This window comes from Chenopodium album, chromosome 17 (assembly GCF_948465745.1).
Source record: "Chenopodium album chromosome 17, dcCheAlbu1.1, whole genome shotgun sequence".
Classification (NCBI taxonomy): Eukaryota; Viridiplantae; Streptophyta; class Magnoliopsida; order Caryophyllales; family Amaranthaceae; genus Chenopodium; species Chenopodium album.
The window spans coordinates 12,400,407-12,414,094 of NC_137850.1; the positions used below are offsets into that span (position 1 = coordinate 12,400,407).

The 13,688-nt window shown below is 37.8% G+C and overlaps 1 long non-coding RNA gene across 1 annotated transcript; it reads left to right on the forward strand.

Annotated features, from left to right (window-relative positions):
• Positions 1–1,293: 1,293 nt before the first annotated feature.
• On the forward strand, positions 1,294–4,689 carry LOC145587613 (uncharacterized). The gene is made up of 4 exons (XR_014101324.1): positions 1,294–1,730; positions 2,030–2,147; positions 3,788–4,020; positions 4,315–4,689. It is a non-coding gene; the product is annotated as an uncharacterized LOC145587613 (long non-coding RNA).
• The last annotated feature ends 8,999 nt before the right edge of the window (positions 4,690–13,688 follow it).

Here is a 13,688-nt window from a genome sequence, read left to right on the forward strand (position 1 = left end):
TATATAAAGACAGGAAATAAAGTAACGAATGAATTTATATTAATATTTGATTTTTGGGTACAATCTCTGTATAAAAAATTTATAATGAAATAAACTAAATCCCCTGATTCTGTTCCGCAGCTTGATGATGACACGTGTGTGACACCTGTAGGTTGATGTTTGATGACGTCGACTTGAGTTTGAACGTAGGGTGACGTTTGATGATGTCAACCTGTATTCAAGGGTTTTGTTTGAATACACCTGAACGAGGGCTTATGAAGCTTAATCCCGTTCAAATGTGTTTGAGTGTATCTGAACAAGTCGGCACGTGTTTGATGTGCTTGTGACTTACTTCAGATAGAATTCCGTTTGGGTTTTATGAGCTCTTGGAATAATGATTTCTGGATCCCTTTAACTGATTTAGGAATGGTGTATTTATAGGAGATGAAACCCCTTGAGTGGACTTAGTAGGTTTGGGCTTGGCCCATTTAATGACTTAGAATTCTTTTAACCCGGTCCATTTGATTTATTTTATAACCCGAATTATATTTGATTAATTCGGATTAATTATTTGGCTGGGCCAAAAAATAATTAAAATGGATCATTAACATGATTTCACCCAAATTAATTTATTTAATTTAATGTACGACACTCATAAAATTTCCGTGTCTACAAATTGCCCCCTCAAGACTATGTCACATACATGATTTGAAGTGTTTGGCGTGACAAGGTCTCAACCATTTTGCTTGACTTGGGAGTCACTAGTACTTACTATTTATTTTTTTATTTTTTTAAGTATTGGATTTGATATATGAGAATTTTTGAGTACGAAGGTTAGACTCCCAATTTTAATCAAAAAAAAATAAAAGGTTGGACTCCCAATTACACTAGGTTTTAATCTCCTAAAAGATAATCGTCCACCGAAACCTATAAAATAAGGGATTTGACCCCTCTATATTCCATTATTACGGTAGACATACTTTGACGAACAAAGTGGCCGACTTTCCCTCACTAGTGGAAAAAATCTCATTCGTAACAGGCTATTTGTAACGGGCAAAGCTTTGCCCGTTACAATTAAGATATTCGTAACGGGCAAAATAGTGTCCGTTACTAATACTTATTTATTCGTAACGGGCAAAATAGTGTACGTTACGAATACTATACTATTTGTAATGGGCAAAATACCGCACGTTACGAATAGTATACTATTTATAACGGACATCATGGGCCCGTTACGAATGATTGGTCCAGGCGTCCAGCTGATGAGATGAGCCCATTAGTTACTTAGGGTTTCATACTTCTCCTCAGCCGTCACTCCCCTCTCTTTCGCTCACTCTCTTTCTCTCTCCTCAGAAATCATTCTCTAACTTTCTCTTTCACTCACTCACTCTCTTTCTTTCTCCTATCTAGAACTCACTATCTTTCTCTTTCCTCAGGATTCATTCTCTTTCACTCTCTTTACCACCTCTCCTTACCTCCATATTCTCTTTCCTCTTGATTATGCGTTTTTTTAAAATTTATGTATTGTTTTTGCTACTAGATCTGTAGCAATTAGATTCAAATTGGTAGAATTTTTGGGTTTTATAATTAGATTTTAATCTGATTTTTATTTGAATAATTTTTGCTAGTTTATTGTTGAAAACCAAGAGGAGGAAGTGAAATAAGAGGCGAAAAATAGGAAGAAGTCACTAACGGCGACGGAGAAATCAATGGTTAGATCGTTGGAAACCACCGCTTACAAGGATATATAGGTTCTTATATCTTATTTCTTTTAATTTTTTGTTACTTGTTACCCTTTTTTTTTTCAAGTGCTATGATTTTTCTGGATTTTAAAATTATTTTTGGGAATTTTGTTTTTATTTCTTGGAAAATCGATTGAAATGACTTAGTTTTGGGATTTTTTCCGCTTCTCTTTCGTTCTTCACATTTCGAAAATTCTTCCCTTTCAATTCTCAATCTGCAACTTCAGAGAATTCAACAATGGCGGCTTCAATCAATCAATTAGGGTTTGTAATTTTCGCTTTGATTCTTGTTTCATGTTCAATCTCAGCAATGGCAGATTCGGAATCAGCTTTTATTGTAGCTCACAAGAAGGCTACCCTTACAAAGCTCAACAACGGCGTCGAACGTATCTCTGTTTCTATCGACCTCTACAACCGTGGATCTTTGTATGCGTTTTCTCTTTTCTACTGATTCTGCATTTGCTGCTATGATTTTAGATCTTGTTTGCGTTTGAATTTCCATTTTTATGAATTTCATAATTAAATTTTGTTTTCTGTTTGCATGTTGATTTGGAGGAAGTAATAGTGTTGGAAATGAATTTCGGTTTCAATTGCGTATTTTAATCTTAAATTATCTGCACTTGTTTGATTTTGTGAGTTTGCTGTTTGAGAAATACTGTAGTTTATTTATAAGGTTGAATTGCTATTATTAATCCTGTAAATTATAGAAGTGCCTGCAATTTTTTGTTTCGAGAAGCATTGTGTCATATGAATTACTGCTTAGCTAGTATACTGAAAAACTGTGATCATATATATGAATAAATTATTGTCATTGTTACATTGAGTATGTAACGGTTGTTAGTGCTAGCGGAAACAAATAAATTCATGGACGATAAACCCTAGAACCCAGAAAATAGGATAATAGAGGAATATAAGAACCCTGGATTACCAGAGTGTAAGATAATTTGACAACACTCAAGGTTTATGAAAAATTTCACAAAGATCTGATTGGCTATTTGGCTTGTGATTGCCTCGTAATTGGTTTTTGTGGTGAATATCTATATCCCTGGCAGTCAAATTTCCAACCTGACTATGTATGTAAAACAAGAGTTTGTATATTGTGGATGCCGCCACTCTATTTTATTATACCTTGATTTCTAAAAATTGCAGGTTTAATGAATGTTGGCAATGCTATTCTTGTGAAGGTTTCTGATTTTTGTTAGATTGGAATCAAGTAACTCTCAATAATATTTTTCTTTCTCTGGAATTAGTTGAACTGTTGTACTTTCAATAACCCTGCTATTTTGTTTATAAACTCATTGAGATCAGGTACTTGACAGTCATTGTTACATGTCAGGTCAATCTTCGATAGGAATATGTAAAGTATGAATGTCATTGTGGTTATCCTTCTGTTTTTTTAAGGAAAGATTTTACTTTGGTTGCAATGTATTGCCTCATCTATGTTGAGTAATTAAAGAGATCTTTAAAGACAAGAGAAGTAAGGAATCCATTGTCTTCCCCTTTTTCTTGAAGTTCTTGATCCTAAAAAATTGTTTTTTGTGGGTAATATTTTATTCTTCTTCCGCCCACCCCCTTTTAGCATTTGAGTTGCTGATCAATTACTGCATGATTAAAATAAGCATTTGAGTTGCTGATCAGTTACTGCCTGATTAAAATTTAATGTGCTCTTACTCTCTTAGAGTCTTTAAGAAGATTTTTGATCTTAAATTGATTCTAGTCTGTAGCTGGCTCAACTGGGAAATGAAGTTTGGTTTAATTGCTACTTATGTTATAATTGCTGATTTGAGGAAGGTTCCTTGATAGGATAGTGGTCAGAGGATGCAAAGTAGGATATTGGTCAACATTGGATTATGCATTTGTAGTGCATTATACTGCCTTTTTGCTCTGTGCTGCTACATATTAACTGAAATTATAGATTGATCGAACCTTTTCTGCTTTGTGCTGCTACATATTAACTGAAATTATAGATTGATTGAACCAAATTTTACTTTTGCTGATAATGTCTAATGTGGCCCATGCAAGTGTGAAAAATATCAACAGTAAACTAATTTTTACTATTTTGACAGTTCCTTTCAGGCATGGAGAGCGTATCGGTTTCAGTTATCTTATATCCCAGAAATATACTGGAGATAAAGCTGCAATCAAGGTAATGCGTGATTCAGCGGTGCACACATTCAACATTAAACTTGGTACTCACAGAAGGCTCATTCCTGCACATAGCAAGGGTAGACCTCCTTCGTATTATATAGTTGCAGGATTTGTATTTACGGCTGTCTCAGTTCCATATCTCCGTTCTAAGGTTTGGCTTTGAACTTCTTTCTACCTCCCCTGCTCCCCATTGATATATTTCCTGTGTATCTTTCTGGTTACAGAAGTATTATTTACTTTCATTGATGTATCTTTCTGGTTATTTGAAGAAAAGCTTTCCTCAATTGTGAAAAGATCTAAGAATTTCACCTAAATAAAAGGTTCATTGCTATAGTAGGATCTATCAGGCACCTCATAATTCTCTTTTTCCCCGTAATGTGTGTATGTTTGTTGTAAGTTAGAATTGACTATCTTTAATATTGATTCATTTTTGTGAAATCAACAGGAAAACTAAGGTAAACACCAAAGCTCATAACCATGGCAGAATCCATTGTTGCATCAGCTGTCCAGTGGATTGGCTCTATATTGATTCAAGAGGCCAATATATTATTCGATGTTGCAGATCAAGTACAGGGCCTTCAGCAAGAGCTTGAACTGATGCAGCAATAGCTTTGGACTAAGAAGAATCAATGAAGCAGAAGGTTTGGACAAAGAAGATCATTGAAAAGTTAAATAGCTTTGGACTAAGAAGAATCAATGAAGCACAAGGTTTTTAGTTTTAATTATTTAGGCGATAATAAATGTATTTTTTTTTTGGTCATTGTATAAATATGAAGTACTATTTTTATCTCAATTAATTAATAAAATAATTGTGCTATAATTTTTATGCAAGCTAGCTAATCCAGCACAGCATGTGCTGGTTTTTTTTTAAATTGGGTTACACACTATTTGTAACAGGCAGATATCATGCACGTTACAAATAACCCACGGGCAGTTGAAATTCCTGTTACAAATAACTGATGTCCGTATTCGTAACGGGCACTTGAAATGTCAGTTACAAATAATGGATTATTCGTAATGGACGTTTTGAATGTCCGTTACGAACAACGCATTACTCGTAACGGACAGTGCCCGTTACGAATAACAATGGCTATCCGTAATGGCCGTATACGTAACGGACGCTGCCCGTTACGGATGGCCTTTTTTCCACTAGTGCCTGCAAATGCTTGTTATTCGTTCTCTTGAATTTGCAACCGCAAAGGTAAATATCACCGAACTTGAGCTTCCTTTGCCCAGTTAATTCATGTTAATATTATCTAACCATTACTCAATTATGGCGACTTCCGGATTTGTTTGCAGTCTTTAAGACTTTTCCCTGACATTCCCACTTTCGATTGTGGTCGCAAGAGAAATTTGGTGATTTGTATGTTGCAGCAAATCAAGAAAGGTAATGGATACCTAACTTTTACTTTTCCTATTTTAATTAACTCAATAATTGTTCACTCCCTCCACTATGAGTTAAAATTGCTTCTTGAATCAGTTTGCAGCATCAAACGTGGAAATTCGCTTTTGTAGCAAATTCATTAATAATCCTAGGTAAATTCCACGTATTTAACTCGTTTCATATTGCCGTCAAAATTCAATGCGTTGAATGCTATGCCTTGCCATATGACGTTAATTTCTTGGTTTCTAATACTCTGCCTGCTAAATGCTTGATGACTTATTGCAATTTGATGCAATTACTTTGGCGTAGCAATTGTCGGCCAATACCAATGCATGGTTCGTGCAGGCAGATGCACGATCCACATGGTGCATCCCTTTCAAAAAAAAAAATTGGAAAGAACATTGTATAGAAATATAAAGAACATTTAGTTAAGCGAAAAGAACATATTATAAAATTGTAATGAAAATTGTATAGAAATGTAAATAACATTCAGTTAAAGTGCAAAGAACATGTTATAAAATTGTAAAGAACATAACGTGCAGTTAAATAATGTTTTTATCTTCATGTTCTTTGATTGTCAGAATAATGTACTTTTATTTGTGACATAATGTTTTAAATTATTTATTTTGAATTTTTTTTTGAATTTTGTCTTTAGATTATGGTTGTTGAATAAAAATAATGTTCATTACATTATATTATCATTAGAGGTGATAAAAATTTCAGGTCGGGCTGGGCCTTATATCTCGTGTCCAAACCCGGAAAATGTAGTGGGCTTTTCGGGCCGAATTTGGATTTTTAACTAAAAATGCATTTTTAGGCTTGTCTAAACCCGCCCTATTTTCGGGCCGGATCAGGCCGGGTTAAAGTTGATCACTTCTAATTATCAGGTTTTTTATTAATATTACGGATGTTCATATATACTACCTCCGTTACATATTATTTGCAACGATTAGACATTTTTCCTCTCAACTTTATGTCAAATCGTTACAAATAATATGTAACGGAGGTAGTATAATGAACATGAAGTTGAATGTTTTTTTTTTTTTTTTTTACAAAATAGCTATATGTTCTTTATAAAACAACTATATGTTCATTACAATACAGGTATATGTGATGTTCTTTATGAAATAGCTATATGTTTCTTTACAAAACGAATGTATGTTCTTTACTGAACAACGGAATGTTCATTTTGCTTTTTTAAAGAGAAAAATGATGCAAGTAGCATCGTGCATCCGCCTCCAGAGAAAAATTTTCAGGCCAATACCCAGTATCTTAAGAATAGCTGTATTGTGTTAATTTCATGCTACTTGAAACATTGGCTGTATATATCATACATATACTTTTTTTTTTTTTTTTTTTTTTGTATGGTATATTTGTTCTTTGTGATGGTGTGCATATACATGCATATGATGGCTGTATATACATGTATGGTATATTTGTTCTTTGTGATGGTGTGCATATAACAGATTTGCAAGGTAGCCATACGTTGCCGCTCATATCGTGATGGGTCAGGACCCTTTGTTATGAACCCATTGGGGATGTCAAGTCATGTATGCCAGTCGTTATGAACTTGACATCTTAAGAGTGGGCGGATAACTTGAGATTTGAAGTCGCCCTTGTCGCGATGAGTCAGGACCCTTTGTTATGAACTCATTGGAGACGTCAAGTCATGTATGTCAGTCGTTATGAACTTGGCGTCTTTAAGACACGTCTGATAAGTTGAAGACTTGAGTCGCCCATGTCGTAATGGGTCAGGACTCTTTGTTATGAACCCATTGGAGATGTCAAGTCATGTATGCCAGTCGTTGTGAACTTGACATCTTAAGACTGGCCTACTCAAAATTCCAATGCGAGATTTATTTCATGACATACTCATTATACATGTGCCATGTCAAACACCTTAACCTTTTTTTTTCTTTTTTTTTTTAGACTTTGATCATGGACATGGTGCACATATCGGAATTCAATGAAGGCTCTCGATCCTATCTTTCCCTCGTCGACCAAAAAGATGACAACCCCAAGACTGGCACGTGTCTACAAATTCGATGATCATTGCGATGGCCCAACGGCGTGTAAACAAATATTTGTAAGTAAAATTTCCGCAGTGACATGTCTGTCGAAATTGCCAATGTCTCTGACAGCACAAAAGTTTACAAGCTCCTAGACACCCTTCAAAGTAGACCTGCAACAGACAACTTACTTCCTATGTTAGGTCGTTCCATTATTAAAGGGTCCGTGAGATGGGGATCCGCTATTCTAAAGATGTACGGTGAATCATGCTTCATCTCAGGCTATCGAGAGTGGACTGAGGACGTTCTGTGTTGCTCTAGGGAACTTCTAGAGTCCGCCTTAGTCTACAACGCTATTTGTGCCTCGCTCTACTCTTATGATAAAAATTCGCATATACGAGCATTCTGTGAGAGTTGGTGCCCTACCACAAACACACTCCATACAATGGTAGGAGAGTGGTCCATGTTATTGTGGGATTTACATAGACTTGGTGGCTTACCCATTTGTGGGAAAATTTATGATGAGACTCTCCCTCACTTTATGACCTTAACAGCCAAAGATGAGGATAACAAGCGGTACATTGCAAAGGCTTGTGACCATTTGTTTGTTGTTTATCATCACCTTTACAAAGAATCGGGTTCAAAGAGGGAGGTTTCAGCTAAAGAATGGATCAAATTTTGGTATCAGAAGAAAATTCGCTGTACCGCTCCTCCAAAGAGGACAAGATATCTCTCGACTCCTCCGCAATCTACACATGACCTTGACGGAACGTTACTAGACGTACCCACGTCATGGACAAATGATGAGTTATCCATTTTTGAGCGTTTAGGCCTTTTCAGCAATAATAGAAGGGGAACAACCTATGCTACTGCTTTCTTGTCTTGTTGATTATGTGTATTTGTACTTCCGCAGTGCGATACTAGATCGATAAGAGCCGCGACGTTTGAGATCGCAACCTTGATGGCTTGTGGTAAACTATTTAGCTTGGCGGTTCCTGTACTTGGAAGCATTTATCATGGTTTGAACAACATTTCGAGGTCTCCCAAACCTTCTTATTTTGGCTCATTCTTGCCGGCTCATTACTTGTACAATTGGCTCGCATACTATTCCGGAACTCATCACAATCTGGACCTAGCTCTCTTAGGCCCTTTAATGACTGTATTCTCGGGTTCTCAAAGTTTAAAGAATTTTAAGGATAAAGAAGCACGAGATCTAATAAATGAAGGGACCACAACAAAGGTTGGATGTACTGTACCGAACAAGAACAAGAACATCACTTTGTTTGATGATGGGAATTTGGCTATCTTATTTCCCTTCGCTCTAGTTATATTCCTATAAGCTCTGGTGACAAATTTTACATAGAGCCATACAATCCTCATCGATTTGGTAGACAGTTTGGGTTCTGTCAAGATGTTCACGGTATGCTTACGCGTGCCGTGGATGATTGTCAGTTTGTAAGCTACTATGAAGCTCTTCGGTATAGGGACTTGATTTTGTTTTGTGGCAGTCAATCCCGGGTGTTGACACCCTGCCTTTCACTAAATTGGCGTGATCTGTAACTCAGGATTTTCGATCTTGGTGGTCTAAAGTGACAGTTAATGACCTTAGAGACAAGATTGACGTCCTTTGCTCAAGTACTGAAGTTGATCCCAACAAGTCTAGGAAGAGCCAGGAACATGCTAGTGACACAAGTGTTCCTCGACCTAAGACCAACGCTGGTAGTAAAAGGAATCATGAGCCTCTATCCAAGCAAGGAAACTCAAAATCAATGACAGCCTAGAGATGTTAGCCAAGGGCGAAGTTCTAGTGATGAAGAATCTGAGGTCAACTACAAGCATAAGCGTAGGGGTAAGCGGCAGTCAGATATTGTTGATGTAGAAGATGACACTCTAAGCAATGTGGGCTCCTTTGGTGATCTTCAAGATTTCCCTATTGTTCCCACTAACATACCACTTGTAAGTATTGACACCTTTTTTTTTTTTGAATTTATTTATTTATTATTATTATTATTTTTTTCAGGATGATCAAGACTTCAAGAGTGTCGCTGCTGACTTCTTAGAGTTTGAGGCTACTTTACCTGTACCGAGACCAACTGTTGGCAAGGGGAAGGGAATAAGGATCGCCACGGATAAAGTTCGTGGCAATTCTCCCAATTTACCAAGGAAGGAAATACAATCTCCCACTCAAAGCCTGCAATCAGTAGATGGTCCTCATTCTCTTGAGCTTGCCTCCAAGGCTTTAGAGGTTCGATAGTCAGTTGCTGATGACCGTACACCTTCATCTCAGCGTGTTTATGCTCCCACTACGTCTGCAAACACGTTTCAACCAGACCCCTTTTCTTGTACTATTTTTGCAGATGCAATAAAACAGATAGGCGCTCAATACTTGGCAATGTTGCAAGTGTCACCTTATTCGGAGGTACCCAAAAGGTTTGAAGAAGCTTCCATGGTGTATTGAGGTATACAAAACCTCAAGGGTGATCTTTTCTCCTACTTGAAAAGAGCGAGGTCTAACCTTCTTGTTGAATGCATGTGACATGCGAGCTTGATAGCATTGCAATTTTTGCTAAGCTTGTAATCTTTTCTCATCAAGTGCTTCAATCTTAGCCAATCGAAGCTTTCATCACTAATTAAACCCTCTTGAATGGCAATTCTTAGTGATGAAATTTGAACTTCTAAGGGTAGGACAACCTCAACACCACACACCAATGCGTATGGAGTAGATTGTGTTGCATTCTTGTATGTCGTCCTATATGCCCAAAGTGCTTCCCCTATCTTTTCATGCCAGTCATGCTTAGATTTTGCAACGACCTTGCTTAGCAAACTACAAAGTTTTTTGTTAAATGCTTCAGCTAAACCGTTTGCAAGAGCATTGTACATGTATGACTTATGTTACATGAACTTGAACTTTTGACAAAGGCTATCCATCAAGTTGTTGACGAATGACTTTCCATTATCAGTGACGATTCTTTGAGGTATTCCATACCTGTAAGATATGGGTGCGAATGAAATCGACAACATTTTCTTTTTTCACCTCATGAAGGGGAATAGCTTCAGCCCATTTAGAAAAGTAATCAGTGGCAGCCATTATATAAGCGTGACCAACGGATGAATTTGGTGTTATTGGATCAACCACTTCAAGATCCCATCCTTCGAATGGCCATGATGTCACAGTTGGATGTAGTGGTTCTGGAGGTTGGTGAATGAAGTTCGCATGAAATTGACATGTTTCACACTTTTTAACGAACTCCATGCAATCTTGAACCATTGAGGGCCAATAATACCCCATCCTCTTGATACGATCATGAAGCTTAGGAGCAGATTGATGAGCTCCACAAATCCCTGAATGAAATTCCTCTATTGTTTTGGCTGCCTCTTCATCTTCTAGACATCTCGACCATAGCTTGTCAAAAGATCGTCTATAAAGAGTCCCTTTAAAAAGAATAAAACAAGAGGCTCGGCGGCGGATTTCCGTTCGATGTTGTGGATCATTAGGCAACTTTTGGTGATACAAATAATCGATGATTGGTTGACGTCAGTCTTCCTTGTCAATTTGGCAGACAGTGATCATGGCAACCTCCTCGACCTCTTCATCTTCAACTTCATATTCTTCAGGTGCAACTACCTAACGATTGCAAATGGGCACATACATGGTTTCCTCTGCCCCCAATGCCAAAGTGGCTGCAAGATCGACAAGCGCGTCATCCATCTTGTTGGCACTCCTTGGAACATGGCTTAGCCTGACAATGTCAAATTTGTCAAGTAATCTTGATGCATGTTTGTGATAAGGAATTAAATCCTCTTTCTTGACTTCATATTCGCCTAAAAGTTGACTTATAACGAGTTGTGAATCTCCATAAACATCAAGATCCTGAATTCCGATTTCAACCGCCATTTGAAGACCCAAAATAAGGGCTTGGTACTCAGCCTTGTTGTTTGAGCAAAATTAAGTTAACACAAACGAGTAAGGTAAAACATGCTTTTCTGGCGATACAAAGACTACCCCTGCTCCTGCGCTGTCTTGATGAGCAGCCTCGTCAAAATACATTTCCCATGATGGTAGTATTTCAACGTTAAACACATATTCTCCAGACAAATCAACGGAAATCTCCCATTCAGGTGGTACCGGGTGGTCGGCAAAGAAGTCAGTAATGGCTTTTCCTTTGACAGACTTTTGTGGTATGAACACTATATTATACTGTTTGATGTGTACAACCCATAAGCTAGTCTTCCTGACAACACTGGTCTTGGGAGGATGTACTTTATTGGGTCGGCTTTTGAGACGACATGGATTGTGTGAGATTGCATGTAATGCTTCAATTTTTGGATGGCAAAAATTAACGCAAGATAATTTTTTTCAATTGGTGAATAATTCAGCTCAACACCCACCAGTGTTCGAATCAAGTAATAAAGAGCTGTCTCCTTGCGATCTTTAATTTCTTGAGCACACATTGCCCCTAATGATTTTTCTTGGGCAGTAATGTAGAGGATTAGAGGCTTTCCTTTAATCGGTGCCCCCAAAATCGGCGGAGAGGACAGATACTTCTTTGTATCGTCGAATGCTTTTTGACATGGCTCATCCCATTTGAATGGAGCATCCTTTTTCATGAGATGACTAAATGGGTGACATCCGCCTGCAAGATTAGAGATGAACCTCTGAATATATGTGAGGGTTCCTTGGAGACAGCGAAGTTCTTTGAGATTTCGTGGTACATGCATTTCTTGAATTGCCTTAATTTTGGTCTGGTCAATTTCAATTCCCCTATGTTTTACGATGAAACCTAAAAATTTTCCTAAAGTAACACCAAACGCACATTTGAGAGGGCTCAATTTCAATTGACATTTGCGTAGTCTTTCAAAGATTTTGCGAAGGTCACATAGGTGATCATCCCTCTTTTTAGACTTAACCACTAAATCGTCCACATAACACTCCACAATTTTATGCATTATATCTTCAAAGATCTTTTGCATTGCACGTTGATACGTAGCTCCGACATTTTTCAAATCGAATGACATAACTTTGTAGCAAAATATCCCTTTTGGGGTGCGAAACACCGTGGCTGCTTGATCTTCAGGCGTCATGTGAATTTGATTATATTCGGCTGTGCAATCCATGAATGACAATGCCTCATGTCCAGTGGGTGCATCGATCATAATTTCTGTGACTGGATGTGAGAAGTCATCCTTGGGACATGCTTCATTTAAATCGCGAAAATCCACACAAACTCGCAGTTGTCCATTTTTCTTCCTCACAGGGACAATGTTTGCTATCTATGTAGGGTATTTGACTTCCCGAATGAACCCTGCATAAATGAGTTTGTTCACCTCAGATTCAATTTCCGGGATCAACTATGGCCTGAATCGCCTTTGTGATTGCTTCTTTGGGCTCACACCCTTTTTGATTGCTAATTGATGGACGGCGACCTTCGGGTTGAGACCTGGCATTTCTTTGTAACTTCATGCAAAGACATCTTTATACTCAGAGAGTAATTTGAAGCCCTCTTGTTCTTCTGCTCGGGTAAGAAGAACGCTAATGTATACTGGGCGTGGGACTTCAAGAGTGCCAAGGTTTAACTCTTTTAACTCATATACTGTTGCTTGCCCACCGTCTTCAAGTGTCTTGGGAGCTTCATCAGTTTCTATTTCCTCATCGAGATTTGGCACCTCTTCAGCCGTCACATGGTTCGTGGAAACAACCTCCTTGTGTTCCTCTATAGTATGGTCTGACGACTCATTTTTGTTGGTGAAAACCACAGTGCAAACTCTTGCCTTTAAAGGTTGTTATTCAGTGAAGTCTATGTCTTGTGTTCTCTTCATGCGAGAGGGAACACCACTTTTCGACTCGTCATTTTTCATGACATTGTCTTCCCTTTTCTTTATGCGACTAAAGCCGACTGTCTTTGTTTAGAGGCATTTATCATGCCTACACGGTTAAAAACAGATACTTTTCGCCTTAAGGGTTGAAAGCTTGAAGTTTCTTTCACCCTATGGTCACATTCTCCAAGTCTATCAAACACTGAGATATGATTCCTCGTGGTAGATGGCTGAAGTCAATCAAATACAGAAGTTCTGGGAGAGGGAACATCATTCTTACCTTCACCTTCACCTTCCTTGAGTTCCTCAGCAGTAATGTATTGTGAGCAAGAGGTGTCCACTTTACGCCATACACCAATTTTGATTGGTTTGGGGCGTTGAAATCCTAGGCCTACTTTGGATTCTTGATAATTAGAGCCATAGTCAAGCAGTTTCTTTTGAGTATCATTGAGTCCGTTGGGTTTAATGTCAATGACCTTACCTATAGGTTTTGGGTTTTCAAAGTCATATCCCGATTTTGCCAATAGCTTGTATGCATTTTGGCCGAACTTTGCTTCGTTAAGCTCTTTTGCCTTAGATGACTTTGTTGATAACTTGAAAACTTGGTTTTGA